At 43.1% G+C, this 26813-nt stretch overlaps 1 protein-coding gene across 1 annotated transcript in view; it reads right to left on the bottom strand.

The window, feature by feature from the left end:
- The window catches only part of LOC115059764 (zinc finger MIZ domain-containing protein 1-like), a 105442-nt gene extending 78852 nt beyond the window's left edge, over positions 1–26590 (bottom strand). The window contains exon 1 of the mRNA XM_029527446.1: positions 26328–26590. The gene's annotated coding sequence lies outside the window, so the exon portion shown is untranslated. The remainder of the gene's footprint in view (positions 1–26327) is intronic.
- Between the last annotated feature and the right edge of the window lie 223 nt (positions 26591–26813).

The raw sequence follows: 26813 nt of genomic DNA, 5'->3' as shown, positions 1-26813 counted from the left end.
CAGATACCTCTGTGCTATTCATCAACAGCTTTTCCAGGGCTGTGAAAAATCAATGTGCTCTGCACTGCAAACAGTTCATAATGACGGGGGATGGAGGGGAAAAAAAAAAAAAGCTCAACTGCAACAGAATTGATTTGTTTAAGTACAATAACACAGCTCTGCAGCGTGGTGAGGAGGAGGCTCGAGCGCCCAGACAAAGACTGACTGGCAGTATGAAACCGCAAGCAGTAATTGATAAACATTTGGTAAAGTGCAAATCTGAAATTCAGACACTTGTTATCTAATTAAAGGAGGTTTTCTCTGAATTACTACCTGAGAGAGGAAAATACACGTTGAGTCTAAAGTGACTGTAAATCTTCCCTAACGCAGAGTAAATGCCAAACAGGGAGTTTTACAAACCATAAAAGATTTGAGTTTATGTGAAAAAACACTTCCTCGTTTGTCTGAGAAATACCGTAAACCGCAGTGTTGAATTTACCAAAAAAAAAAAAAAAAATCTTCAAACTTGAGAAGCTGGAACTGGTTGATAGCTCTCAATGTTGACTTAAACCACACATGAATTATCTGTTAATATATCAACTGATAAAATGATAAACATACACACATGCATAAATCCGACCATGTAATATCCACACACACACATCTTTTCCAATCATGCATGCAACTTGAGTGCACCCACCCACACAGTTGGGTTTTTGGTTTTTTTTTTGCCTTTCGCTGGAAGTCACTGCATCCCCAAGCCAATTTAAAGCACATGCAGAGAGGTTTTGATGTTGCACAAAGCAAGGTCATCAGAATGTTTAAAAGACGACACCAGGCTCCTCCTAGACAACACAAACATTCACAAGGTTGAGATTTTAAACCTCCTGATTCTGCAGGATCATGGAAAAAGTTGTGTCAGAGCGGGCCAGCACAATAAAACATCTCTCCCTGCTCCTTTTAAGCTGGCTGCAGAAGTGCATTTATCATTGTTATTATTCCATCAGAGAGGCCCTCCCAGGTTTAATTGGATCCTCATGGAGTCAAAATCCCGACTGTCGCTGCGGCCACTGCAGCTGGACAAGCTAATTCCGCCCCTGTCACCACTGGCTTTTACTAAACTGCATGAGGAGCATGTCATCCTGTGCAAAGTGACCATGCAGCCTTCTGGTGACTCAGGCGGGCGGTGGGAGCTGGACGCAAACCGCGGAGCCTGGACAATGGCGGGAGAGAGGCACCCTCGGGGGGAGGTGGGGGACTATCACCTGGCTCCGTTCTCAACACTTTGGGGAAAGCTCTTGAGAACCCCAAGCACTACACATGCACCCAGCCAGCACTCAGAGGCTATTATTCCCAGTGGGCTACATTTGCATTTTAACTGGTAAATACAGTAGGTTCTGAATGCACATGGACATGAATTATGAGAACAAATGGTGCCGGAAAAGGATTTAAAAGGTTTTATGGCCTCTGTGAGAAAAGGGAAACAATGTGCTGGAAGTTCAAAAACATAACCATGCAGCACTTTGAGCTGATGAATATGCTGAGTGAAAATAATTAGGACAGGATTTAACGTTTTCAAAGAAATTAAGATGACCTCCAAACAGTCTTCCAAAGTTTTCAGATTTTTACTACACAGCTTTCAGCACAAAGCAGCCAGATAACTGTGAAAAATGTGTCTTACCATTATGTAAATACCAGCTCTGAAACTTTTGACCTGCTATTCAACTCCCTCAATAGCGCTCCACTTCCACTTGGTGCTACCTTGGCACAGAAATCACAACTCCTCCTTCAGGCTGCTTCCTGTTGTTGATATGCTCAAGACATGCAAGATCAACCAAGATACGCTTCTGCTTTTCAAAAGACACCCGACAGAGGCACTTGAAGTCAAAAGGAGGAGTGCTGCAACAGCAAACCTAGGAATGACAATGTCGCCATTTGTAGTGATTTTCAGCAGAGAGGCAGGCTTCCATTTGAAGATGAAAACAGCTCAGTGTGGTAATCATCTCGCCTTACAGTCAGTCTGTTTACATATACACTAATAATATGATTATTGACTAATTTATTAAGCGATGCTCAGACTTCCACTGTCAAGCACTCACACTTTAATTGGGTTATTTTAGCAAAATTTAATTAAATAGTTGATAACTCATCAATCTTTCAAATGGCATGTTTAGTAGGGCTGTAACTAATGACTCATTTCACTATACTAATTATTATCTGGATGACTCATTGACTGTAAATTTCAAAGTAAAGCACACATGGAAATACTGCCATTGGAATACAACCTGTAGTTATGCTTTGGCTACGAAAACAGACAAATCGACTAGGTTTTAACATAGACATCTTTTGATCCCGCAAAGCACCAGATTGTTGCTTTGTGGGATTTAATAGCATGACCACTGGGTGTGAAGGGAAACACATTTCAACATTTCCTTTTCGTCCAGTCTTATCCTAATCTAGACATTTACAGTAATAAGGATATAATAACTGGACAAAAAAAATATGTGCTGTATTGACTGGCGTTTGGGTTAACTGCGTGTTTTCCCAGCCACAAGAGCGGCTGGTCTCGGGGGGACATCCATATGGAGTGATTACATGAGGTGAAGTCACATGTTGTTGTAGCGGGATGGGGCCGTAAACATGTTGTGTGCAACTGCAGTGAATAAAGCGCTCTAGTGATGATTACAGGTTTAGAGATAATGGTTTTTAGCGTGATACATTTAGAGAGCATGAGACACCGGCACAGTTAGCTCCCCCCAGTCTTCACTCTCTACTGATTAACACAAAATGCCAGCACCTAGTTAAACACGGCTGCGGTAATTATGTGGAGCCTAACACACACACACACACACACACACACACACACACACACACACACACACACACACACAGACACACGCATTCACATAACCTATACAACACACACAGGCAACCGCACTTTAGTGCAGAACAGAGCAGCGGTATAACATGTTGTTGTGCGCTACCAGATCAGCATCACACTAACTACCAATTATGTGTCTTATTTATGCAAATGCAGGTAATTTACTTCCTGCTGTGCATTACTTCCCAAAGTGTTTGCCCTCCAGGATGATCAGTTGTCTGTGGCATATAGTTTGGGCAGGTAATTCTTCGCCGAAATTTGTTTTAAAAAAAAAAAAAAAAAAATGCCTGCTAAGATCCAGAAAATAAGGTTTTCCTTGGATCAAAAAATATGCAGTGCCGGTGGCTAGAATTGATAGTCAGTTAAGCAGCTTCAAACTGCGGGTATTATTAGGCTATATCAATTGATTAAAAAATTGTTAAGTGTGTGGAAATAAACTCTCTCACTCGAATCAGTACTCTCAGGAATGATGGCCGACATTACAAAAAAAGGCTAGGTTGAATATCTATGAGGTTTTTTTTGCTGTTGTTGGTTTTTTTTTTTTTTTTTTTTTTTTTTTGAGACAGAGCTCAAAAACCCTGAACTGATGCTTATGTGAGTCTTACATGAACTGATGGCTTCAATATTATTTCTCCTCCTCCTCTCTCTCTCTCTCTCTACATTATATATTTCTTCAAAAGTGAGAGCAGCCCAAGAGGGTGCCTGTATTTTTTCTTCCTTTGTTTCCAGTCTTTCCATATCAGAATGAGAAGGTTGTAGCAACTCCCACAAGGGAGCCAGAGATAGAGGTGTAGGCAGCTGGCAGAGCGCTAGAGCAAAGAAATGCTGCACCGTATGACCAGAGACATTTAAATGATGCCTCTTGCCTCCTCCTGCCCTGTCCTGCTACATCTGCAAAGCAAATCCCATGCCCCGCAGCCAGAGATTCCTCTTTGGTCACCTGGCTGTTCTCACTGTTTCATTGGCTGGGGAACAGAGGAAGATTTACTAGAAGTGAAAGACTTTGTAGTATAATGGAAACAAGCTATACAGAGAAACGGAGGGCAGGTCTTCCAGCCAGTCACAAAGGAGAGGTGGGTGTAATGAGGCCTGATCTGTCACAAGAAAGATCCACGGACCTGTATTTGCATTTTTAGCCCTTTCCTTCATCTTCCTTTCCTTTTCCATTATTCCTCCCTCTCATAATAAGGGTGAAAAGAAAAAGCAATGAGAGGGAAGAAAGACGGGGAACGGACATATACACAGAGGAATCCAGGGAGGGGAAAAAAGAGCACATTACTATTGGGAGGGAAAAGTGATTAAAGGCTGAGATGAACACAGTCTGCTGGTTCCAGAGGAAAGAGGAAGGAATTTCCAGAGCCAATAAGCGAAGCATCACAGGGAGACCTGCCTCACCCTGCTATTCAACCATGACCATGAGGCTGAAGCACATTTCCTACAACCACCCTCTTACTCCAGCATGTGGCATGCATGCTTTGTGCGCATACATCCATTAATGAATCTAGAATTGGGGTTTTTCCGACAATACTACCCTCTTTTTCAGAGAACTGCTATAGATCTGATGCAGAGGTGTCCACGTGGGATTCCTCAGGATTGCAGTTGTAGCAGCTAACCAGGTATAATGGCGTAAAGATGACTCAGTCGCAGAAGACTCTCGAGACAAACAGGAGAGGAGAAAGAAAAACAGCAACATCAATAATGAAGTGAAGGAGATGGGGGAAGAAAACAAAGCCGTTCATAACAAATGAGAAAACAGGCAGAGCGTCTCATTGCGAGAGCGCTAACGACAATCAATTAGCAATTGCTCATGATCTTGGGTGCGTCGGAGTATAAGGTGTCTTAATGAGTCCCATTTCCATTAGCTGCTCGACTCGAGAGGCATAAGGAGGAGGCTGCTTCCACCAGCTCCTCCATCTCAATGCCTAATGACTGCAAGAGTGGATTACTCCATCAATTCCTCGCTTCTCTTTGTTTATCCCCTGCGTAAATAATGGTCAACCATTACAATGCATTAAGCGAGCCACTCACAGCAGAGCGAATGAGAGGTAGAAAGAGGAGCACAAGTGCTCTGACGGCATCCTACCATACCGGCCATGTGGTGGCAGAGTTGGGGGGGCGGGATCTGATGCTTTACAAATATCTGGCTTGGCCTTACAGGGAGATAGGGTTGGAAGGATGCTTTATGTCATAACATGGCAGATCCAGTCGCTCATGTTCAACCAGATTAGCAGAAACCTTCCTCGGCAGCTAGAAGCTTTAGCAAAAGACACATCATGGCGTTATTTACTAAACACGTGCTGAACAGAAATGAACAGCAATGTGCAAAAGGTGCACGTTACCGTGGCTCCCTGAAATGTTTCGTTAAAAAAGAGAAGGAAAAAAAAAAAAGCCAATTAGGAACGATTTAGTAGGAGATGTGTGAATTATTCTGACGCAGTGTTTCTTGGAGGACGCTTTGGCTTAAAATTAAACACCTCAATAACCTCCATTGTTCTGAGGCAGATAAAAAAAAAAAAATCACCACAGGCTGAATTGCAGGTGTAACATTATTTTGGTTTTGGAATGATCTCGTCAAGAAAATCCCTTCTGCACCTCCGTTTGGTCATTTCTTCTGATAAAATTCACGTAAAAAGGAACATTGGAAACATAGCTTGTGATTTTTACATCACAAGCTATGTTCAGAACCTGATTAAAAGCCCTGCCAATATAAGAGGATGGATTGTGCAATCAACGCTACATAGGGGATTATATTTGCGTCATACCAGAGAGCAGAATGAACCTCAGTTGTTGCAGTGCTTTCACTCTGGATTGTACCGATCAATATTTCACCCTGGCTCCATCACTCCTTTTTTATCTCCCCCTCTCTTTCTGGCACTCTCTGGATTCCCACTTGTGTCACAGCACCGGACAGGATAAAAATTAAACACATCAGCAGAAAAACACACAAGTGGAAATGATCCTGGTGCTCCGGCCACTCGGGTCATGAATTCAGCTAACAGTGCTTATCACAGGCCGCTGCTATTAGTCTTAATGGCTACGGTGACAACCTGCCTTGAAAGAAGATGGGCTTTGCTTCCGGGGGCTCACCACAGACAGGTGATTCTCATCTGCGGTCGCTTCATGTGTCATAGCGAAAGGCAATGCTGGCTGAGAAATGTCTGGTGGTTTATTGGAGCAAAACATCAGAACCTGACAGGCCATTATACACACCAGAGACGTATGTTCTTGGGCACTCACATCAATCGCGGATGAACGAAGAATTCAGTCAAATAATGATCTCATCCCAACTTATCCAAAATAAACACACAGGCTTTGTGTAAATTCCATACAGAGTACATAAAAAGTCACCGTGCTCAAAATGTTCAAAACAAGCAGAGTGAGATACTTTTGCAATTAGTGTACAAAAATGTCGGTGCTTGAATGTTTTGTAGCAGCATAAACTGAAAGCAGCAACTTCATACTGCTCCTTTGAATTTAGAGCTGCCGCTGATAAATATTTTATTTCTGAAATCTAAAGAGATGGCAGAAGCAACTATTGAGTCAACAGCTCCCCTTCAGTTCTCCAAGCGTTTTACCTTCTTTAAGCTCATTGTTTTGCTTGAATTTGCTGTTTTAGTTCACAGATCTCAGCGTAATTTACAGCCACAACAGACAGCTTCAATTCAACAACAAAAACACTCAATGGCAGACATAAAACCGTAGACTTAACAAGTGTACATAAAAGGACATACAGCAGGCCCAGAGGTGGAGGGGGTGGAGACCAAATTGTCAGTTAAAAGAGTCAGTATTCATTCGCTGATAGAAAGGCAACTGAAAATAAAATCATGACATGAAATGGAAATAAAGCTGCCCAACATAGAAGAACAACTTTATTGTTATAATATCAAAAAAAACCCAAAAAATCTAACAATCAATGCAGATTGATTTCACAAAGAGAAAGCTTGTAGTTTGCCTTTAGCGGTCCATGCAACAAAACTTTATAACGCTGTGATAAGAGGGAAATGGTTCATGGTAATTATAGGAAACTTCTCTTTTCTCCGAAGTTTATGTACAAGCTTGCCTGTTTGACCTCTTGCCAAAGAAAAATATGTATATTTTATCACTAATAAAACAGCTTTCTCAAGTTTTATTTCCATCGATACCTTGGAGTCCTCGAACTGCCAGTCACACACAACTATCAATGGACTTTCTTCTCCATAACCTTGGACAGCATAAATCTCTCCTTCATCACAACCGTGTCCACTGTGCATTCAAACTGCAACTTTTCTTGTCAAGCTAGTGACATCCAGCACAGCTCTGAAATGCAAACATTCATCTTTTATTTTGCTCAACATGAAAGCGCTTCATGACTGCAGTGTCTAAGAGAATACGGCCAAGGTCAAGAGGTGAATGTGGCATAAGTGTGAATGTCTTACAGAGAAAAACGATTTTTCCCTCTGAACTAAAGGTTACTTTATGTAGCCTACCGAGGAGCCACGCTGTGCTGCCATTGAATTTGGACATGCGGGCTGGCTGGGCTGAAGAGATGGAGTGGCAAAGCGAAAGCGTTTAGTTAGGTACCACACAAAGTAAAACCACATGAAAAGAAGCAAATACAAACAGCTTACAGAGGAAAAGTCAGCCTACATCAACAACGCCATACAACAGAAAAATCCACTGAAAAGCCAAAGATCCTTGCTGTCCCTTAACATGCAGCCAGACAAGTGCTGTTTAGAAAACAAATGTCAGGACATCTTTTCAGCCAGATTGCTTTCCCACGAGCCAGTGGAGTCCTCTGCCACTCCACTCCTCCACAAACGAGCGAACTTGTGAGTAGGACCATGTCAACATGTTCCTCCATTTAAAGAGGGGAAGGGAGGAACTACTCGGATCCACTCTGAGGCAAGCCTTCCTTTGTTGTTGGTCGGTCAGAGCGGAAGAGGAGAAACTTCTGCATCCGCTCTGTGGCAGTTCGGAGAAATTTTGGGCCACAGTGGCACTTCAAGTGCAAATACCATGAAAGTCTCAACTTATTGTTGCAAGTTTGAGGATTCAATGTTGTCGTAGCTTCTAAACCATAAAGAGACAGCAGAAGTCGCAGAACCCACTGCGACCTCTTATTATCTCTGAGAGATGACACTCTATTTTACAAACATGACAAAGTGCAGAGATACTGGGCAGAACAGGCTGCAGCTGCAGATCAGCGTGCGGAACAATGGGAGTCTGTGCTGATCTCTGGCCTGAACAATGGCAGGATGACATGGAGCCTGACACACACACACACACACACACACACACACCGCAGCAGCAGGAGCTACACCACAGACAGGAGAGGGAGCTTCACAGAGCAACAACACTGCCAAAACACATCTCCTTGTCTTCCTTTTTCCTCTTCCAACATCTTTTATGTGTTTTGGCACCTCTGGCAATCACAACTCAAAAGTGAACAGTCGAGCTTTGAGCATCACCGTGAGCACAGCCTTGTGGAGGGAAGTGAGTTTCTGCTGAAGTGGAAGGCTTCAGTGATGCTGTTGGTGTCTGAGACTCAAATTAATCATTAAAAATACCGCAAATGTCAAGAAGTATTAAATTGATAAGTAAAACGCAAAGTAAAAGACAGGAGAGTAATCATCCATCAACTGTCAGTTACATGGGAAGCATCCAGTTAGCTTAGCTTAGCACAAATACTGGAGGAAACAGCCAGCCCAGCTCTGTCCAACTGTAATAAAATCCACCCACCATTTTCCTCAGAAGGTCACTTAATCCATTATATCTTTGTCTAATCCATATGAAAACACAAGTGTAAAAGTGACAAATTGTCATTTATGGCCTTTAAGCTTCAGATTTTACAGGCAGACATCTCATCTGACCCATCACATTTCCCAAAATGTCAACCTATTAATTTAACAATACATCCTCCAACATTTAGGGGACCTGATTAAATATCTTAATGGGCCAGATCAGGCCCCTGAGCTGGTAGTTCAGACAACTTAAGACAATTGATTGAAGATTTTTGAGAAGATTACCCAAATGTAAATAAATTATAGAATTAGTTTTTTTTTTTTTTGTTTTTTGTTTTTTTTTTTATTGGCTATTATTAAAGAACAACAATTTCAATTATTATTACAGTAAGAATAAAATCAAAGCAATAATCATAAAATGAATAAAAAGATTTTAAAAAAAGAAAAATACTAAGCAAAATTATCCAGGAGGTGATGAAATCTTGTCTTCCATATGCCACTAAGGCATCTTTCATTATTAATGTCCTCGGAGAAGGACTCGAAGCAGCTTTACTTCTCTTATCAATCATTCATCTGCTTTCCCTTGAACGTGTGCCGATCCTCTGGTGTCAAATCAGCCATGAAGTGGCTAAAGAAGCACCAATCTGAAGTCTTTCCTTAATTAAGCAAGGTTAACATAAGCTTCAAACACCTGTTCTCCAAATGATCGGCAACACCACCTTAATGTGGGGATCCCGAGCAATCTGTAAGCTGTCAGTCACTTCACAGACAACACTCAGGTCTCATAAATTAAGAATAGGATGCCAGAAACTATTTGTGCTGACTTCTGTGCGTGTTCCTGTGTCCGGAAAATACCATGGCAGTGAAAACTTGTGATTGAATCAGATTCAAATGATGCCAGTGCTTTTTTTTTTTTTTTTAATCTTTCTTTGCGCCCAAACTGATTTCTTGTCACCGTCTCACCTTGCACCCAGTCTGAGCAGGATCCCATTTTCGCCCGAATAAAGCAGGTGCTTGGTTAACGGCAAACATAATCTAAGCTTTGTGGTCCGTCTCTCTGTGGAGCAGAATTGAAAGTGCATCGTGGAGAGTTCTTCAGTGGCAATCTCCAATTACCTGCTACGTGCAAGTGTTCACTGCACTGGAACTTTTCCATTTCATCACTACACTCGAGCTGCCCCCATCGAAAGCCAACAGGCAGCAGCGGCGGCGGCGGCGGCGGCGGCGGCAGCAACAGCACAGCAGACCATGTCATCTGTGCACCACAGGGGGGATCTTTCCAAACTGCGGTGAATTCCTTGTTTTGCTCGGGAAAAGATTCATGTCGATACCAACCACAGGTGCAGTGAGTTTTTGTCTTAGCTTTTTTTTTTCTTTTTTCTTAAACCACCACTGTGAAAAGGAGGCTGGGCAAAACTTCCACTTCCCCTTGGCTATGTGTGTCACAATTACTCGGTGGGTCAACTTTCCCCAGGTCTCATTAAGAGGTAAAGCACAGAGGACAGAAAGCTCTTCTTTTTCTGACCCTGCAGGAAATGTTTCAACTCGAGGAAAGCCACTGATGCAATCGCTCTCCAGCCCTCTCAATGAGTTTGGGGAAACAAGAATGAGGGATTATTTAATGCAACTCCCATTCAAGAGGCCAATTCAGCCGGACCAATCAATAGTAATCAACGAGAAGATGACGGGAGATGAAATTCCCTCTGCCTCAGCTAAGATCTCATGTATCAGGATATAGGGGCTGCACTCAGGCTTTATCTGCTCCAGTTCGACAAAATCTGCGACTTCAACATACCTAACAAAGTCCTATTGCTGCATTTACATGGTTTTCGATGAATGGATCATTAATAATTCATATTCAGGGACAGATACTTCCCCCAGTAGGTGGTTGCATATGCTTCCATTCATCAGGTGGACGGAGGCATGACTGTGAGCGTTAAGTATTAATGTTGACCCCAGCTAAACATGTAAGCAGGCTGTTTAACTGTTGGACAAGATGGCCTTTGTCAAAAGGCCAAAAAAATGCATTCATTTACTCAGTGACGGACAAAGTAGAGTGACTTGTAGTTAAGACCACGTTGTAAGACTCTGTTCTATCTATATTATTATATTCAAATAAAATGATCCGGGTATGCTCTTACAAAAACGTGAAAAGTAAAAGAATGTCCAGTGAAGTAAAAACAGTATTTCTCTTAGTAATTGTGTATGTCCTGGAATGAACAAATGATACTCACATCAGCTACATCAGCCCACTGGACCAAAGTCAGGTTTTCATAGCAGAATTTCTCCACCTTGTAATGAGGGATTTTAACACTGTGGTCTGAATTCTTCTTCCACCACTGCCCAAATCTCATTGCAACACCCTGGAAATTATTAATCTCCAGTGTTAACCATGTTGACACTGTCGAGCTCTGAGGGAGTGCAGCCTGTAGAGGGTGCCTTTCATCTGAGCCAAGGAACTACAAAGAGCATGAGCTTTTCATGTTAACACAGGAAACGTATATTTAATGAGACAACCGCTGCAATCTCCGCTGCCATACTAAGTGAGGCTGACCCCACACCGCAATATTGGCGGTGCTGCCAAACAGTCACGGCAGTCTAGACGAGGCCGAGCTACGACCTGGGGCCTCCCAAAAGCTCTTGTAATGCACAAGGAATTTGATGCGGTTTCCGTGGAGTGGCGAGGAAACGCATGAGTGCGAGTAAAGAGGGAGCAAGATCCCTGCAGAGGTCAGAGCGCATCCCTGGAGGTGTCGGGGGAGTAAATGGGCATGACTACAGAACATGGGGTTATACCCGCTCTCCTCCCTCCCTCTTCTCGTCTTCACAGGGTGCCTTCAGTGGCTTGTCCCAGAGTGCTTCTGAGCGCCAAGCGACACAGCACCCCTCCAATGCCGCGCAAATTGGAACAGGAAACAAGTGTCAGCTCCGGGCGAAGCCACCGCCTTATTTGAAAACAAACACAAATGTGACGTGAAAGCGGATCCGCGGCTAGACACGCGGATGGATGGAGTTGCATGTCGAGGGATCAACCTTGTTTGACGACTGTGCACAGCGACTGTGGAGGCAGCCACTGGTTCTCTGCACGGCTGGCTGAAGGCTGACACCAGTATCAAGGCCCATGAATATTCAGTGGCCAAGTAAATGAGGCAGATAGCACTTGACATGTTTAACATCCACCTTTGGCACCTTCCCTCTACAAAGCCAACAAGGTGAAGCAGCAGAACAAATATGTTGGTTGTTTGTGGGCGGCAACGATCCCTGCTGATGAATTGGATGGCTTTTTGAACAAATAGAATGAGTTTCAGTGAGCGAGCTACATCAAAAATAAGCTGGACTTGGAAAAACAATCTGATTTCCTCTGTGGGCTTTGAGTTTCTAAACTGCTGTTTTTAGAAGATTGGAAATAAAAAATAAATAAATAAAAAATAAATAAAAAAGATTGTAGCATTATGCCTTGCAATACGCTGACATTTACATTCTTAGAAAAACATGTTTCCCTCAACTATAATCCCTGCTGGTATCAAAATGTTTGCTCTCTAAATATTTACCAACCCTGAGTCACATCTAAAGCCTAACACAGGCACCTTGAGACTTCCCCTTTTTTCCCCCCCAAGTGTTGTGTCCCAAAGGAAATGCTGTGAAAGCACTACAGACTATCTTGCAAGTGAGTAAACTCTCTGAGCACACAACACATTCCTCCAACACCTCAAAACAACTCTGAGGAAGAGAAAAAAAGAAAACCCCAAACAAAAAAACAAAATAAAAAAAAAACAAGTCTGCCACCAACAAACTGCACCGCTTGTCATCGTCACTCCAACGCCAGAGACGAGCATTTGGGGTTTTTTTTTTTTTTAGAGTTTTTATGGAGAGAGCGGGAAGTATATTACTGCGATAGGCAAAATAATGTCAATAATAACGATCCTCACTGTGATTATCACCGGAGCCGGTTAACATCTGCTCAGTATAACTAAGTGATCCGGGTAGAAGGAATATACTGCGGAAAATCCATCTTTACATCCCCCCATCAAGAGGAGCTACGGTTTCTAAATGAGACAGGATGTCTGCTTCATTCACACACTGGCATTGTCCAATCATATCCATGCAGGTGTGGGCCACTTGTCACTATGGGGGTCCAACTATTAATTAAATAAATGTTTTTTCCAGAATTCCTCTATCTGCCCAACACTCCAAATCAAAATACATTCAATTTACTCTGTCATGAGAAAAGCAGCTATAAGGCTTAAAACTGGCTTTGAACCTTTGTTTGAAAACTCTCTCTAAATCAATCATCAAAATGCCTGCTGATGATTTCACCGTCGAACAGGCTGATTATTCGACTTATGTCCTCAGCTCTTCCGTCCCAGCCTCCTCCTCGTGGTAAAATACTGGCATTGTTTACCTCAGATTTAACTTTATGCAAATGCTCACGGGGGATTAGCTCTCCGGCAGATTTTTTTCTTGCTGCTGGGATTCTTTGAGAGCTTCTTCAAAGAGCAGAGCTCCTTCAGCCAAATCTTACTTCACAAGCAAAGCGAGTGGAGTAAATGGTCTGTTCCTCGATGTAAATCATTTCAAACTTTACAGGCTTCCAGCTCTCAAAGGCGGCCATTTATCCATTTCTCTCTTTTTACTATGACGCTAAATCTAAAATATTGTGGATGTGGACATTTGATTAGACTGAACAAGCCATAATGTGACTGTAACCTTGATGAGCATTTCTTTTTTCATTTTTGTTAAGAAAGAAAAACAAAAGTTGACTGCGAAGAGAACATGAACAAGTGTCGCTCAGAATTGTTAGCTGTGATGGAATAGTGTTGAGATGACTTGATATGATTATGCCATCGCTGTCCAATTCAATTCATTGGAGGGTATTCTTTTTATTATTGTGTTATTGAGTTCAGCCTGAGTTTCCCAGCCTTCGGATTTCATACTCAGAGAAAGTTTTGGGTGAGAATTCCAACACTGAGGTTGGCCAGCGGCTTCTAAATGATAACATACCAACATACTAATATGAACACAAAGGGATCATGTATAGAGGAATAACCAACCCCCCCCCCCCCACCACCCCCAGCTGTGTCCCTGCACCCATTTCTAAATGAACTGAGAGGTTGTGTGCCACTGAACACAAAGTCAAACACACACACACACACTTGCACTCTAACCTCCTCACCACCACCGCCCCCCGCCCGCTGCTGCTCAGTACTCCCTGCCTCCTGATAAGCTGGTTTGCCAGGCTTGCCAGCACCGCTGATGACTCCGTTTGCACAACCGCTCCATTGTTGCTGCGCAGGGTGGACAACTGCACTTTGGACCTTTCAGAGGGGGGAAGCCTTTTATTGTGTTTTCCTTAAGGGCATCCACTGTGGTTTATCTGCAGCCTGCCAACCACACACACTTTAAACACTGCATTAACCATATCTAAGGTTAGAAAACACAAACAGTAGCTGCTGTGTATCCTGTGCTGTTAAGTACTGTACGGTCGCTTCGCCTCCCTGGTTTTTTCTGGAGCTTAAAAAGGCTCATAAAAGGCAACTGAATTATCTGCGTTGCTGGAACCTGATCCACTGCCAGCTGACCTTTTCCACAAAGCAATATCAAACATAATAGTTGGGCCGAGTTAAGTGATTGCAATTTATGAGTCCATTTAACTTGATTCAATACTGGATGACAAATGATTACCTTGGTGAAGCAAAGCTTGCATACACAAAAATAACCCTGATATCTGCAAATACAGAGCTTTATCAAACTTAACAATCAGCTCAGTGTCTGTCTGCTGTGAGTCTGGCTCAGCGGAGGGCTGAACAGAATTTTAAAAATGCATGGCAAGTCTAGAAGGAAGAGAAGAAGGAGAGGTTGCATATTAAATATCCACAGATATCACCCCCCTCTTCTTTTTGGCTCTAACTCCATTAAGCTAAAATTGATGTGTATTGAATAGATGTTGCCTCTGAATCTGGTCAACTGGATTAAGTGAATCAAATCCATTTTCCTGAGTACATTGAGGAAGTGTCAGAATGAAACATTTTCAATTTTGCCCCGTAAGGTCCAAGATTTCTTCATCTCGCTGTAGAACAAGTTGCTTAGCCTGCAAAAACAAGCTGCAACAGGCCGCCAAACATGGCCCCAGCATTAAATTAACCAGACACAATCCACATATTTGATTCGCCGTGCAGCCAAAAAAAAAAAAAAAAAAAAAAAAAAAAGGAGTTACATGACTTTCAGGCATCCAGCTCAGACTATAAAGAAACAATGTAGCCTACTTTGCACACTCCTCACTGCTCTCCTTTCAGCCACATCCTCTTGGATTTTATGACTCTGGTTAAAATGCAACCATTAAATATTCATGTGTGAGGGCTTTCACCCATGAAGCTGTTTCCCCTTCTCTCTCTCTCTCTCTCACTCTCTCTCTCTCTCTCTGAGCTTTACAGCTGAAAGTGAGAAACTTTTTGATTTTAACTGACAGGAGCTAAATATTAAAAAAGAAGCTTTGGGAGTTCAGCTAAGTGTGGACTACTCTTCTCCAAGATCCTCCTCAACTGATATGAGCTGCGCCTCCTTGGCTTTCATCCTCATCGTTCTTAAAGATCCTGACTGTAGCGCGGCTCTTGTGGAGTAAATTAACATGACAATATAAAGTGAGGAGATTAATGAAAACAAATACTCAGTGACTGAACAATGACATTATGAAAATTGATGGTTGGCAATCATTCCAAAGAGAATAGTGCGTTTTTTTTTTTTCTCCTTAGCAAACATCACACTGCATGCAACATAAACTATATCTTTGAAAAATATTGCTCATTAATTTTTCACTTGTTGTCTTGGCTGTTTATTATGCAAAACATTTCCTATCAGCAGCAAAAGTAATGACACAAATAATTCATACTTTCCCTCTTAGAACTCCTGCCATGCTCAAATCCATAATATATAGCAAGTTAAGAGCATCTATAAAAGATTAAGAGTGAAATTATGTCTGCAGGTATAGACGGGAGCATAAATAAGGCTGAAGCGCGATTTTTGCTGCAGTGAACATTAGGAAAATTTTTGAGGCTTTATTTGGGTAGATGTGATTCGCATACAAATCAAGGGATGCAACAATCAGGCCTTTTCCAAACAAGCCATTTTGTAGACAAATGAAGCAACTGCTCAGACATGTGAGGCTTTTGCAAAAAAAAAAAAAAATAAAAAATAAAAACACCACTCGGTTCTTGTGTACAAGGTGGCAGGAAGCATCATGCATGACAAGCCCCTGCCGTGAGTCGACTTTAACGGCCCGAAATTCGTGAAGGGGAGACGGAAAATGAAGCTGAACACAAGTATTGTTGTCTGAGAGGAGAGGAAGTGCGGGCGGCATGAAAAGTTCATTCACTCTGAACTAATCTTTTTAGTGATTTGGGAGCAACGATTCATGTCACTCACTAATGAATCAGGGACTGAACTAATAATTAGGATATTTACGGATAATATTATGTCACAGCGGGCACTGTGACAAGCAAAAGTACAGTCAAACACTGTTTGGACAGTAAAGTGATCTAAAGTGATCAACTATTACTTGATTATCAGTCTCCTGCTTCAGCATTGAGCAGCTGATTGAGATTTTTTTTTTTTTTTTTTGTTGTTTGTTTTGTTTTGTTTCTCATGCACAAAAGAAACCACTTGGCAGAAACTTTCCATCGCCACTAATCGGCATTTTTGATCCCAGACAAATAAGAAAACAAAAAGAGAGAAGAAAAAAAAGTGGAGAGGGCGGCTTGTGAAACATGAAGGCTGTCAGAGGCATTCTTCCACTCTTGGAAGGCTGCCCGCTCTTTTGAAAGGGGTTTTCTTCAAAGCAAACGCCGGTGACATTACCCATTCTCCTCCCAATTAAAATTTATTGAAAACATCCCAGAAACACTGTACAGCTAATATCATCACAACTAGCTTGTCAGAAACAAACAAATACACCGATCATGAGGACAAAAAAAGGAATCCTTCTCCGGCCTTTTGAGTTCATAACCAGCATTTAATCCGCTGTAATGATTTACAATATGACAAGTCAGGCAAAATTTAGTGTGACAGATTGAATGGGACCCAACATAAATATAATTACAGCTCACATGATCTTCCCCACCTCCCTCTTCCAAAAGGAAATGTCTGTCGATGCCACACTAAGAAGGCTGAGGATATGCTGCCTCTGGTAATTTGCATGTTCGATTTGCTCCAAAATTTCAGTTGATTCAGAAAGATAAATAAATATGTCAACAACGTAACGCTGTTTCCCCACAACAAGAAGGTCGCAGGTTCAGTTCCCAGGCCTTCTGCCTTTCTGTGTTTCCTCCCACCGTCCAAAGACGTCATGTTTGGGTTAACTGGTGACTCTAAACTGTCTGCAGGTCTGAGTGTGAGTGTGAGAGGTTGTTGGTCTCTGTCTGTCTCTGTGTGTTGGCCCTGTGATGGACTGGTGACCTGTGCAGGGTGACCCCGCCCTCACCCAATGTGAGCACCCCCTGTGACCCAGAAACACATCACCAGTAGAAGAGGAATGAAAGTCAACAAAGACAATGCCACAAAGCATCACAGGTTTATAGGTCCTTCAAGTAGCAAAGTCATAGTAAAAGGTGAATGAAGGTGTGAAGGCCAAGACAACAACCCGACACGGCCTTAAGTCAAACATCCAACCAATAATAACCAAATATCATTTAGTCTGATGTCACACTGGATTCTGGAAAACTAAAATGGATATCTTTCACCACTTACTGTCATTTTATTGATTAAATTATTAAAAATATTCCGGTTATTCTGAAATGAAAGCAGAATATTTCCACCTTCATATATCGAAAAGAAAAACGAGAAAAAAAAAGTTCCCCTTGAATCAATAAAATCAATAAAAATGAGATGTTGGGAAATACTTATGGCTGACTAGATCAAGATGAAATAATGTTACTGCAGTGGGTGTTTTTTTTTTTCTTTTTTGGGGGGGGGGGGGTTTGAGTGAAGTAGGAGGAAAAAAAAGTGTGAATATAAAAGATGTTGACAGAGTTGTGTTGCAGTAAGACTCCTTTGTCCCAGCAAAGTCGTAAACTCCCTGAGAAGTGGCAACACATAAGGGTAATTCTCCTAAAGAAACCCACTGTGCCCAACCCCCCCCAGGCCAGACTAGATTAGGTTTCACATTCCTACCTCACAAATAACACACACACACACACACACACACACACACACAAAGACAGAGAGGTGGATTGAGACACAGACACTTTTGTTGAGACACTTCTGACCTCAGACTATTTCATCTCACAGATGAGGTTTACACCATGAGTCAAGCACAAGGATATGTTCTCTCTTCTTCTCTGTCCAAGATGTGGTGGATCAGCCCCCCCACCCCCCGTCCCTCCCTTCCCGTCCCATCACCCTTCATGCTAATGTAACACACATTAGTGAAACCAGCCGCACACTGTGTGCGTCCATGGCGACACGAAGGATGCTGGGCCCTCGGGTGAGCAACCCCCCCCCCCCCCCCCCGCCATTCCTCTCCCTCCACATGCCAGGCACATCACGGGCACAGCCTCACACCACAGCGTCTGTGACTCAAACATGCCCTCCTTTTAAAGCAGATGGTCAAAAATAGCGTCTGCCGTCAACATTTTTGTAAGCTGTGGAACCCGTTGGGCCACACACCGTTTGCCAAGAAGGAGTAGGGGCGCACGAGTGTAAAAATAATCTGGTCAGTTACAGCTTTTCTCTGTTTGATACTGACAAAGTGAGAACACCCTGTTGTTTGAAAAGCGCTTATGCAATCTGCACCTATAAATAGGCGTGTGAAGTGTGTCTCTCTGCGTGTTTACAACCAAACAACGATGCCCAACTACTTAGCATCATTAACAGCAGCAGTAGTGATTATGATATCTGCGATTACCGTTAAGAGTGTGAAACATTTTGTTGTTGCTGCCATGGCAACTGTTTATTTCCTGAAGCTGCCGCTGAGGACGGGACAGACCACCAGCAACCGGAAGGAGGGTGTGAAGGGAATGGAGGTGGGGGGGGGGGGGGGGGCATAAGGAAACAGACAGGATGTGTTTACAGAGGAGTTATTCAAAGTCACCACTGGGACGGCAGCACACACAGCTACAAGCCATATTTTTGGTCACCTACATGCTGAGCAGATACGCAAACGCACGTTTCATGGCCTGAAACCTCAGGTCACAGACACACTGACCAGTAAAGTTATTAATCCTTTTGACACTCACTCAGACCTCACTCGCTTTATTTCCTGTGCTCACGGCGGTGCCTCTAAATTTCTTTCCTGTGGCCATCGTGTACCAGATCAGGGATACTCAGAAATGCCCTTGTTTGACATGTCAGGTGAATAATACTTGTTCCAGCGGATATATTTGTGTCCACACAAAACAAAATGTCTGTACATGAATGGACGGAGGAGAGTGTCAAGTGTTGCAGGAATGTAAGAACTATGGTGATGGAATGATGGATTGCATCATACCTATTGATTTTTCCATTGTTATTTCCATTTTTTAAGCATATACTGCTGCACTTTTGGCAGTACATTTCCAGTACAGGAAGTACTGTAGATGTATAACAACAGCTGCAGGATACATATGAGCAAAGTGTTTTAGTCAATATTTTTTCGTCTGCACCAACTTTACACTACAGACAACCTCCTGTATTACTCTGGCACTGGGGAGCCGGACTAAATTAGGACCAATACACTGAAGGAACACAAAGGTGAAGTCCTACTTTTGAGCGGATATATGGGCCTTTATCCAGTATGGACCAAAGAAATACTGCTACACAGCAGGGGTGCTCTTTATTTACCCTAAAAAATGCATCAATCTGACCTAAAGGGTTAATTTATTCCACCCAGTCGAGTGCTGAGACTTCTCTTGTGGTCTACCCACAGCTGTCACGTCAGTGTATCAGCTCCAGTCCATGATGCATGCCTTGCACCTGGGTAACCGACCGCACGCAGGCACTGTGTTAGAATAAGGGTACACTGTAAGCTGACACACAGGCGGTGGGTGTGGTGTCACTGCTGTCTGCAAGCCATCACCTTTGACAGCAGTTTTGTTTGAGCGGGATGAGGGGAGGAAAAAAAAAAACAAAAAAAAACAAAAATACAGAACAGTGATACCTGATCTCAGAGAGACAATCACTTCTTCTTTTTAAACCAGATTTTTAAAGTCCGGTGATGACAACAGCAGCAAAACAGTAACATCGTAAGTGTGAGTATTTGCTGCGTTTCTATTTCCTGTCATTTTGGTGGGTTTAACACTGTTGGTTGGACAAAATATGCATGAAGATTTGACCTCAGGCTGTGGAAAAACGTAATGGTCATCCTCTGGAAATAACAGGGACCTTCTTCTCTGTTGTAGCTCTACCTAGTTTCACATTTACAGTCCAGACAAGGCATCAACTGTTTATCTCATAGTGACCCTGAGGTTTTAAGCCTTGATCAGCTTGTGAGATTTTGGCATTTTGTCTGTGCTTGCTGCTTTAAACGGGTTGTGAAAAGATGTGTTTGCATGCACCGATTAGAATTTAACAACATAGCAGCCACTACATCCAAGGTGAGGTCTTCTGATCAGATCAGCTTGTTTCTCATCCTGCCCAACAGTCCAAAAACTCAACGCTATTCCGATATATATAAAACAAAAGAAAAGCAACAATCAGGAGCCATTTAAGAGGCTGGAACCGGCAAAAACAAGTGAAGCACAAAAAGCCTCTTGTATGTCAACATGTAGCAACAAACGGATGAAAAACTGTGAAACAAGGGGATTTTATCTACTTGTGTTTTACATCTTGATAGCAAACACCTGACATTTGTATTTGGGGGGGGGGTGGTGAAATAAATGGGTAAGGGAGGGTTTAAAAAAAAAAAAAAAAAGGAGGGGTGTGGGCGGGTGAAAGAGATTACCCCCGGACCTTTTCTTTGAGAGCGAGAGAGAAAGGGGGAAGGACATTCCCTGTGTATTAGTAAATCCCAGTTAATTTTCCCTGTCAGAGAACAATGAGATATGGACCCCCACCCCGGGCTCTGTTGAATGTAATTCCACCACTTGTTCAGGATCACCTTCATTACTCATCAGAGGTGTGAATCTCTCTACTGGGGGAAAAAAAAAAAAAACCAACAACAACAACAAAAAAAAAAAAACCCTCCAGAGCGCACACTAGACACTGTGATACTTCAGCAGACCCCTCAGGACTCTTTCCAGCACCCATTTTTTTCGATCGTGAGAGTACACCTCTTGAGACATTTTCAAATTTCAAGAGCAGCTGCTGGTTTCTCAGCCTACACGGAAATTTAAGACGTAAATTTGTCTGCCCCTCAAACCCACCAACACATGCTGCAGGGTTTGACAACCCTTCAGGGTTCCTAGGTTGGACCTTGTTTAATTTATAAAAGCTGAGACTTTTTGAGGAACCGGATGTTATTCATGATTCAGAGCCTTTCATTTACACTTAACACTGCGGTGCTGTGCTGTGACATCATATGCGTATGTTTTTCACAGCATGTCACATTCAACATGCATGAGCCTGCGATTGCTGGGGGCCTCAAAAGCTCCAATTATGTCCACGGAGGGTTAAGACTCACAGATTGGATCTAGTTTCTTCCTTAAAACTATCATGTCACACTAACTCTGAAAGTCTTTCTCACGACAAAAGATAAACAAAAGTATTAACTGTACTTTATTCTCAAGGGTTTTTTTCCCGCCGCATTCAGATTTGGGGCACCAATTGCAAATATTCAATTTAACGAATCTGATATTTACAGCTCACTCTAATATTTTCATTTTTGGCATTTTATTTAATATATCAAATACAGGATAATGGCGAAAATCTCCAGTATTAGCATGAACCCACAGCAACGTCCTCAAAGGGCTGGCACAGTAGTTTAAAAACCAAAGACTGTCAATTGATGGTGAAATAAAAAGAATCCTCATTAGACAAGATGAAGCTAGAGAATTGCACATTATCTCCATAAATCAGCAATTTTTTTGAGAGTTAATAGACTGTTTTAGTAATTTTTAAGCCCAATTTCCCTAAATGTGAAGGTTTTATGCTCTTCTTTGCCACACATTAACAGTATGTGTTCGGACTTACAGTCAGACAAAACAAGACATCTGAAGATGTCAACAGGCATTTTCTACTATTTTTGGATGCTTTACAGACAAAATAATTCACCAGTGGATCAAGAAAATAAACAGCAGAGTAATCAATCACGATAATAGCCACTCGTCGCAGTTTTAGATCCAGCACATTAGGGATATTTTAAATAAAGAGGGAGTTTTCCTGGTGTGCCAAGCAGGCATGGGAACTATCCAAAAATACAGTATTTGGACCTATTAATCACAAGATGTGTATTTTCTGTTCCGGCTAACTTCCCCTCCAGCATGGCTGCAGCTGTAACAGGAGGCAGGCCTATTGTTCAGACTAACAAGGGGCGCAGAGGTCACTTGCATTTTCACAAGAGCTTTGCCAGAGGGGTTGGGGAAAGCAAGCAGCACACCAGTCAGTTTAGTATGGATCTACACTAAAGCTTTTTCTATAAAGTCACATCATTCCCAGTCTATTATAAAGGGGGATGGATTAGATTAAGTGAGATTATGCAGAGAGGGGCTCCCTAAAAAGAGCAAAAATAACACGCTCAGTACTTAGCAGGCGAGTCAACAGTGGGATTAAGCCAAAAGGACACGTTCAAACCCAATGCTAATATGCACAATGGCCATCCCTCCACACACTTAACTTTAAAGTGGTCTCAAATGCTGTTCAGATTCCTCCACACATTTCGCCGACCAACGGCAGGAGCAAAAGTAGGACTTTTCCTCCTCATAAAACTGAAATTATTCTACAATTTGACAAATCTCAAACCTCAAAATAACGCTGATTTCTCTTCCCTCCATCAATCTGTCATTCCCGTTCCCCTCCTGTCAAGCCCTCACCCTGCGTACAGTTTGTACAATAACAACTCCCAGTTCCAATTCGACTGAAAAAAAAAAAAAAAATGCAGAAAGTGGTTGCACACTCTAACATGATTAAATGATGTGTGGTCTGGCGTCACTCCCAGCACCTCTCCCATCCCTCACTGTGCTTCATATCTCCCTCCTGCAAGAACACAAACACACAGATTCCCTTTCCCTGAGCTGTGTTTTGAAAATAGAAGCTTCATATTAACAGTCAACAGTCAAGCTGACAGGTACAGTCCGACCGTTCGCTCCATCATAAATTCCCTCGGTGGATATCTGCACAGGATACACATGTTACTGCAGCTCTGTGTCACAAGGTGGAGCGTCACAAACCATCACAAACGCACACATGAGGAATGCAGGAGAACACACAAATGCTTACTTTGTCATTCTGAGCGGTGAAGGGAGAATAAGAACCCCTCACTGAAATTAAAATAGCAAAGCCACGGTGTAAAAATGCCACACTGCAAGATGAAAACAGAAATATATGCAGCGAAATGTACTCAGGGATTACTGATCAGGCAGATCTTTAATGTTCCTGATCAAATTTTTTGATATTGTTTACTGAAGTTAGAATTCTGCGGTTCTCCACCTCATGAGGGGTCATGAGATGAATAAAAGGAGAAATCAAACACAAACGAGGCTCGGCAAGCCACACACTGCAACTGTAAAATATCAACAACATAAAAATGGAAAACGTTTCCGCAAAATTAAATCTGTCTGCAAGGTAACTTGTAGCTCTGAACTGTCCAAACAAGTAGCGTAGTTAAAAAGAGCAATATTAACCTTGGAAACATGGTGGAGATATTTGGGTGAATGTATTTAGTTTCCTTCCGCTGCACAATCTCCCCAGCAGAGGTACTGCATTGTCAAATTAGCCCTTTGCAATGTCATAATTACTCACAAGTACTATGATAATAGGATTATTAAACATGAAGTGCAGTTTGACACCAACGTAAACCTCAAGATAAAGCTGCTACAACTGCCCAGTGATACACTTTCCTGCACCCAGAGCGCTGTGGTTTGCCCTGCACTCTCCTTTACTCTTTGAAAACAGTCGTACCAGCGAGGTGATTCATCCAAAGGAGTTTATTCTGTCAAGCAAAGACAACACAAAAAGGACCTTGAGCGAAACCTACACAAACCTCCCACAGGCTCTGACCGTGGAGGAAGAGCAGTAGGTCGCTTTGCTCGCTTGCCTTTTTCCTGTTAGTGAGCTTAAGGGAGCTCGTGGTACGCAGGAGCTGCTCGCCACAACTGGAATTCCCAAGGCGAATCAATAACATTATGACATTATACACCATCTAACAGCCCTGTTTACAAGCTGCTTAAGCACACATTGTTGTTAAAAGCAGGCTCAGGCTGCAAACCTCTGGGAAAGGGTTTAGTTTAGCTGCTGTGAGTCAGACTGGACTGTCATGTTTCAAAAAGCAGTCTTCACCATTTGGGATGTGAAAGGACGCCGCATGTCGTTTTGTGTCTCCCGAATATTTCCAAACAAAAGGAGCGTCAGATGCAGCATATAGGCGCTATATCAGTAGGTGAGTGTGGCTCGTGGAGACACACCAGCTCCGTCTCCGGCTGGCCAGCAGTGTTGCAGGAGGTAATGAGGCCTCTTGTGTGTCCTCTCTGATCTGAGAGTTGAATAATTTCCCATGTGGCACAGCCATTTCCAGCTTCCGCCTTCACTCTCACCTCGTTGGGTGGGTGGAAAGACGAGAGCGCAAACTCCAACCCTTCTGCTGAAAAACGTGCTGCCATTGTCAGACCACAGTGACACACGGACGCACACACTCGCTCATACAGAGAGACCTCAGGCTGGCTGCAGCCAATACCAGGAAAAGAGAAAAAAAAAAAAAAAAGATTAGCTTCAGTGTCTCAAAGATGTGTGTGATTGAGTGTTTGTTCACTAATCTGAGTCAGAAGGAGAAGAGTGCCCTTTTTCAGTTTTATTCTGCCTCACTATGTGCTGATGCTTTTCACTGGTCAGTAGAAAGCTCCCAGTTAATAAATGGTCTACTTCAGCACCCAGACACACGTGCTGGGTTGCAGATCTCTGTTTCAATGTGTCTTTTGTTTGACGGCTGGTGTTTCAACATCCTCAACTTGAATAGAAGAAGGTCAGCCTGGTGGGGTCTGCCCCATGGTTATTCAGGAGCCCAACCTGGGGCCCCTCAGAGCTGGGGTGACTATAGGAAGGAGAGGATGGGTCCTCCTCCTCCTCCTCCTCCGTCTGACCCCATCCTAATATATGAAGCCACTGGAAGTTTAAAGTTTCCCTGAACAAACGGAGCCAAATCAGCTTTTTAATCACACAATGCTGTCATCACTGAGCGCTTGTGATGCACACAGATTGAAAGACAGCGCATGGAGGAACGAGGTGCGAGGCTCCCGGTTGGACGCGGACCTCCCCCTCCTGCATCAAGGCTGTATCAAAGAGTTAAAAAAAAAAAAAAACAACACAGTCAAGACGAGAAGTGGAGTCCAAAGGCTGCATGGAAAACAGAGCCAGGGGTGACATGACAGAAATGTCAACAAGCAGCAGAGCCTGCTCAGTAACTGGCATCACCACAGACGTTTGTCGGATGCTGCAGCGGCTAAAAGGAGACACGAGGAGGATGAACTTTTCAGCAACATAACAAAAACAGGAAGAGCTCTGCTGGACATCTCACCCGAAAAAGACAAAAAACATCTGCACGTGTTTGTTTGACTGCTTTAAGCCCCCAAACTGAGAGCTGAATAATATGGAACCGTATGCATACATGGCAAAAGCGTGCACTCACACACACTCTCTCTCTCACACACACACACACACACACACACACACACACACACACACACACACACACACACTCTCTCTCTTGTCTTGATCATGGTTAGGAAAGCAGATCAGGGAGCAGAGTCGAGCTTACTTTTTCCACTTGGCCATGCTTTTGGCTTCCTGGACAGATGTACAGCAAGAAAAGAAGCCTGGCTCTATATTACAGCCCCCCCCCCCCCCACACACACACACACACACACACACACACTCCCAACTGGTTCCATATTCAGGCAGCAGGAATTTAGGGAGTCAAGCAGTGGTGATCTACAGCAGCAAGATCACTCCGGGCTGTGACATAGAGGCACTGATATATGATTCTGCGGGGCTACACACGAATAAAAGTCCAGAAATAAACATTTAGCATGGCATTAAAATGGATAATCCGCCCGCTGCAGTGTGCTCGCCGTGCTGTGCTCTGCTCTGCTCTGCTGTCTTGCCTTTTCCACAGTTATTCTGCAGTTTGTGTGTATCAGCAGCATTAAATCCCCAGCCATGTGCACATCAGAAGCCAAAAGGTGAAAGAAGAGAGAAAAAGAAACGTTGCACACACGCACACACGCACGCACAGCGGAACGACTCATTCAGCAAAAGCAAAATGCACACAGGCTGCTACAATGTAGCCTCCGAGCCCCGACGCTTCAGAGATCAACGCGGCATCTGCTCCTAACGACATGCACAACCTGCTGCCACAGCCAATCCACAATCCACGGAAATAAACACAATAAACCCGAACAGAGGGGGGGGGGGGACAAGTAATTTAACAACAACAACAACAACAACAAAAAGCTGCCCTTTATCGTTACGTCCTCCAACGTGCCAGCCAGCTCATGTGGTCACTCTATTGTTGGAAAAAAAAAAAACAATCTGATCCAAAGTGGAAACAAAAACCTTCTAACGCCGAGACAAGAGACCTCGCAGCGCGGCGACAAACCGGGACACAAGCAACGGTTAAGTTTGCAGCTACTCACCCGGTCAGAGAGCGGAGAAAGTCCTCGGTGATTTTGTTTTGGGGTGTTTTTTTTTTTTTTGTTGTTGTTGTTTTGTTTTGTTTTGTTGTGGATGGTGTAGTTGGTTTGTTTTGTTTGGTTTGTTGTTGTTGGGTTGTTGTTTTTTTGTTTTGTTTTTTTTTTTTTTGCTGTTGTATTTTCTTTTTTTTTTTCCGTTGTTGTTAAATATCTTCCCCCCCTTTCACGGCCACAGTGAACGGGCTGAACGTCAGTAGGTGAGTAACTGAATAGACTCGGAGAGAGCGCAGTAAGTTGAAGTGTCAGATTACATTGGCTATTCTATTACCGAAGGGACCCATGGCTCGGTGGCTGCGCACAAAACCTGTCGCGGATTTCTCACGCGAGAGGAGGAAGAAGACCGAGCGGGATCGGATCTGAGCCCGGAGCTGGACGCCCGGACCCGGACTCTGTAGACCGGCGGCCATCTGGTCCGCTGGATCCGCCGGA

The sequence above is a fragment of the Echeneis naucrates genome, chromosome 19 (assembly GCF_900963305.1).
Source record: "Echeneis naucrates chromosome 19, fEcheNa1.1, whole genome shotgun sequence".
NCBI lineage: Eukaryota > Metazoa > Chordata > Actinopteri > Carangiformes > Echeneidae > Echeneis > Echeneis naucrates.
This window is presented reverse-complemented; position numbering and strand designations above follow the sequence as displayed.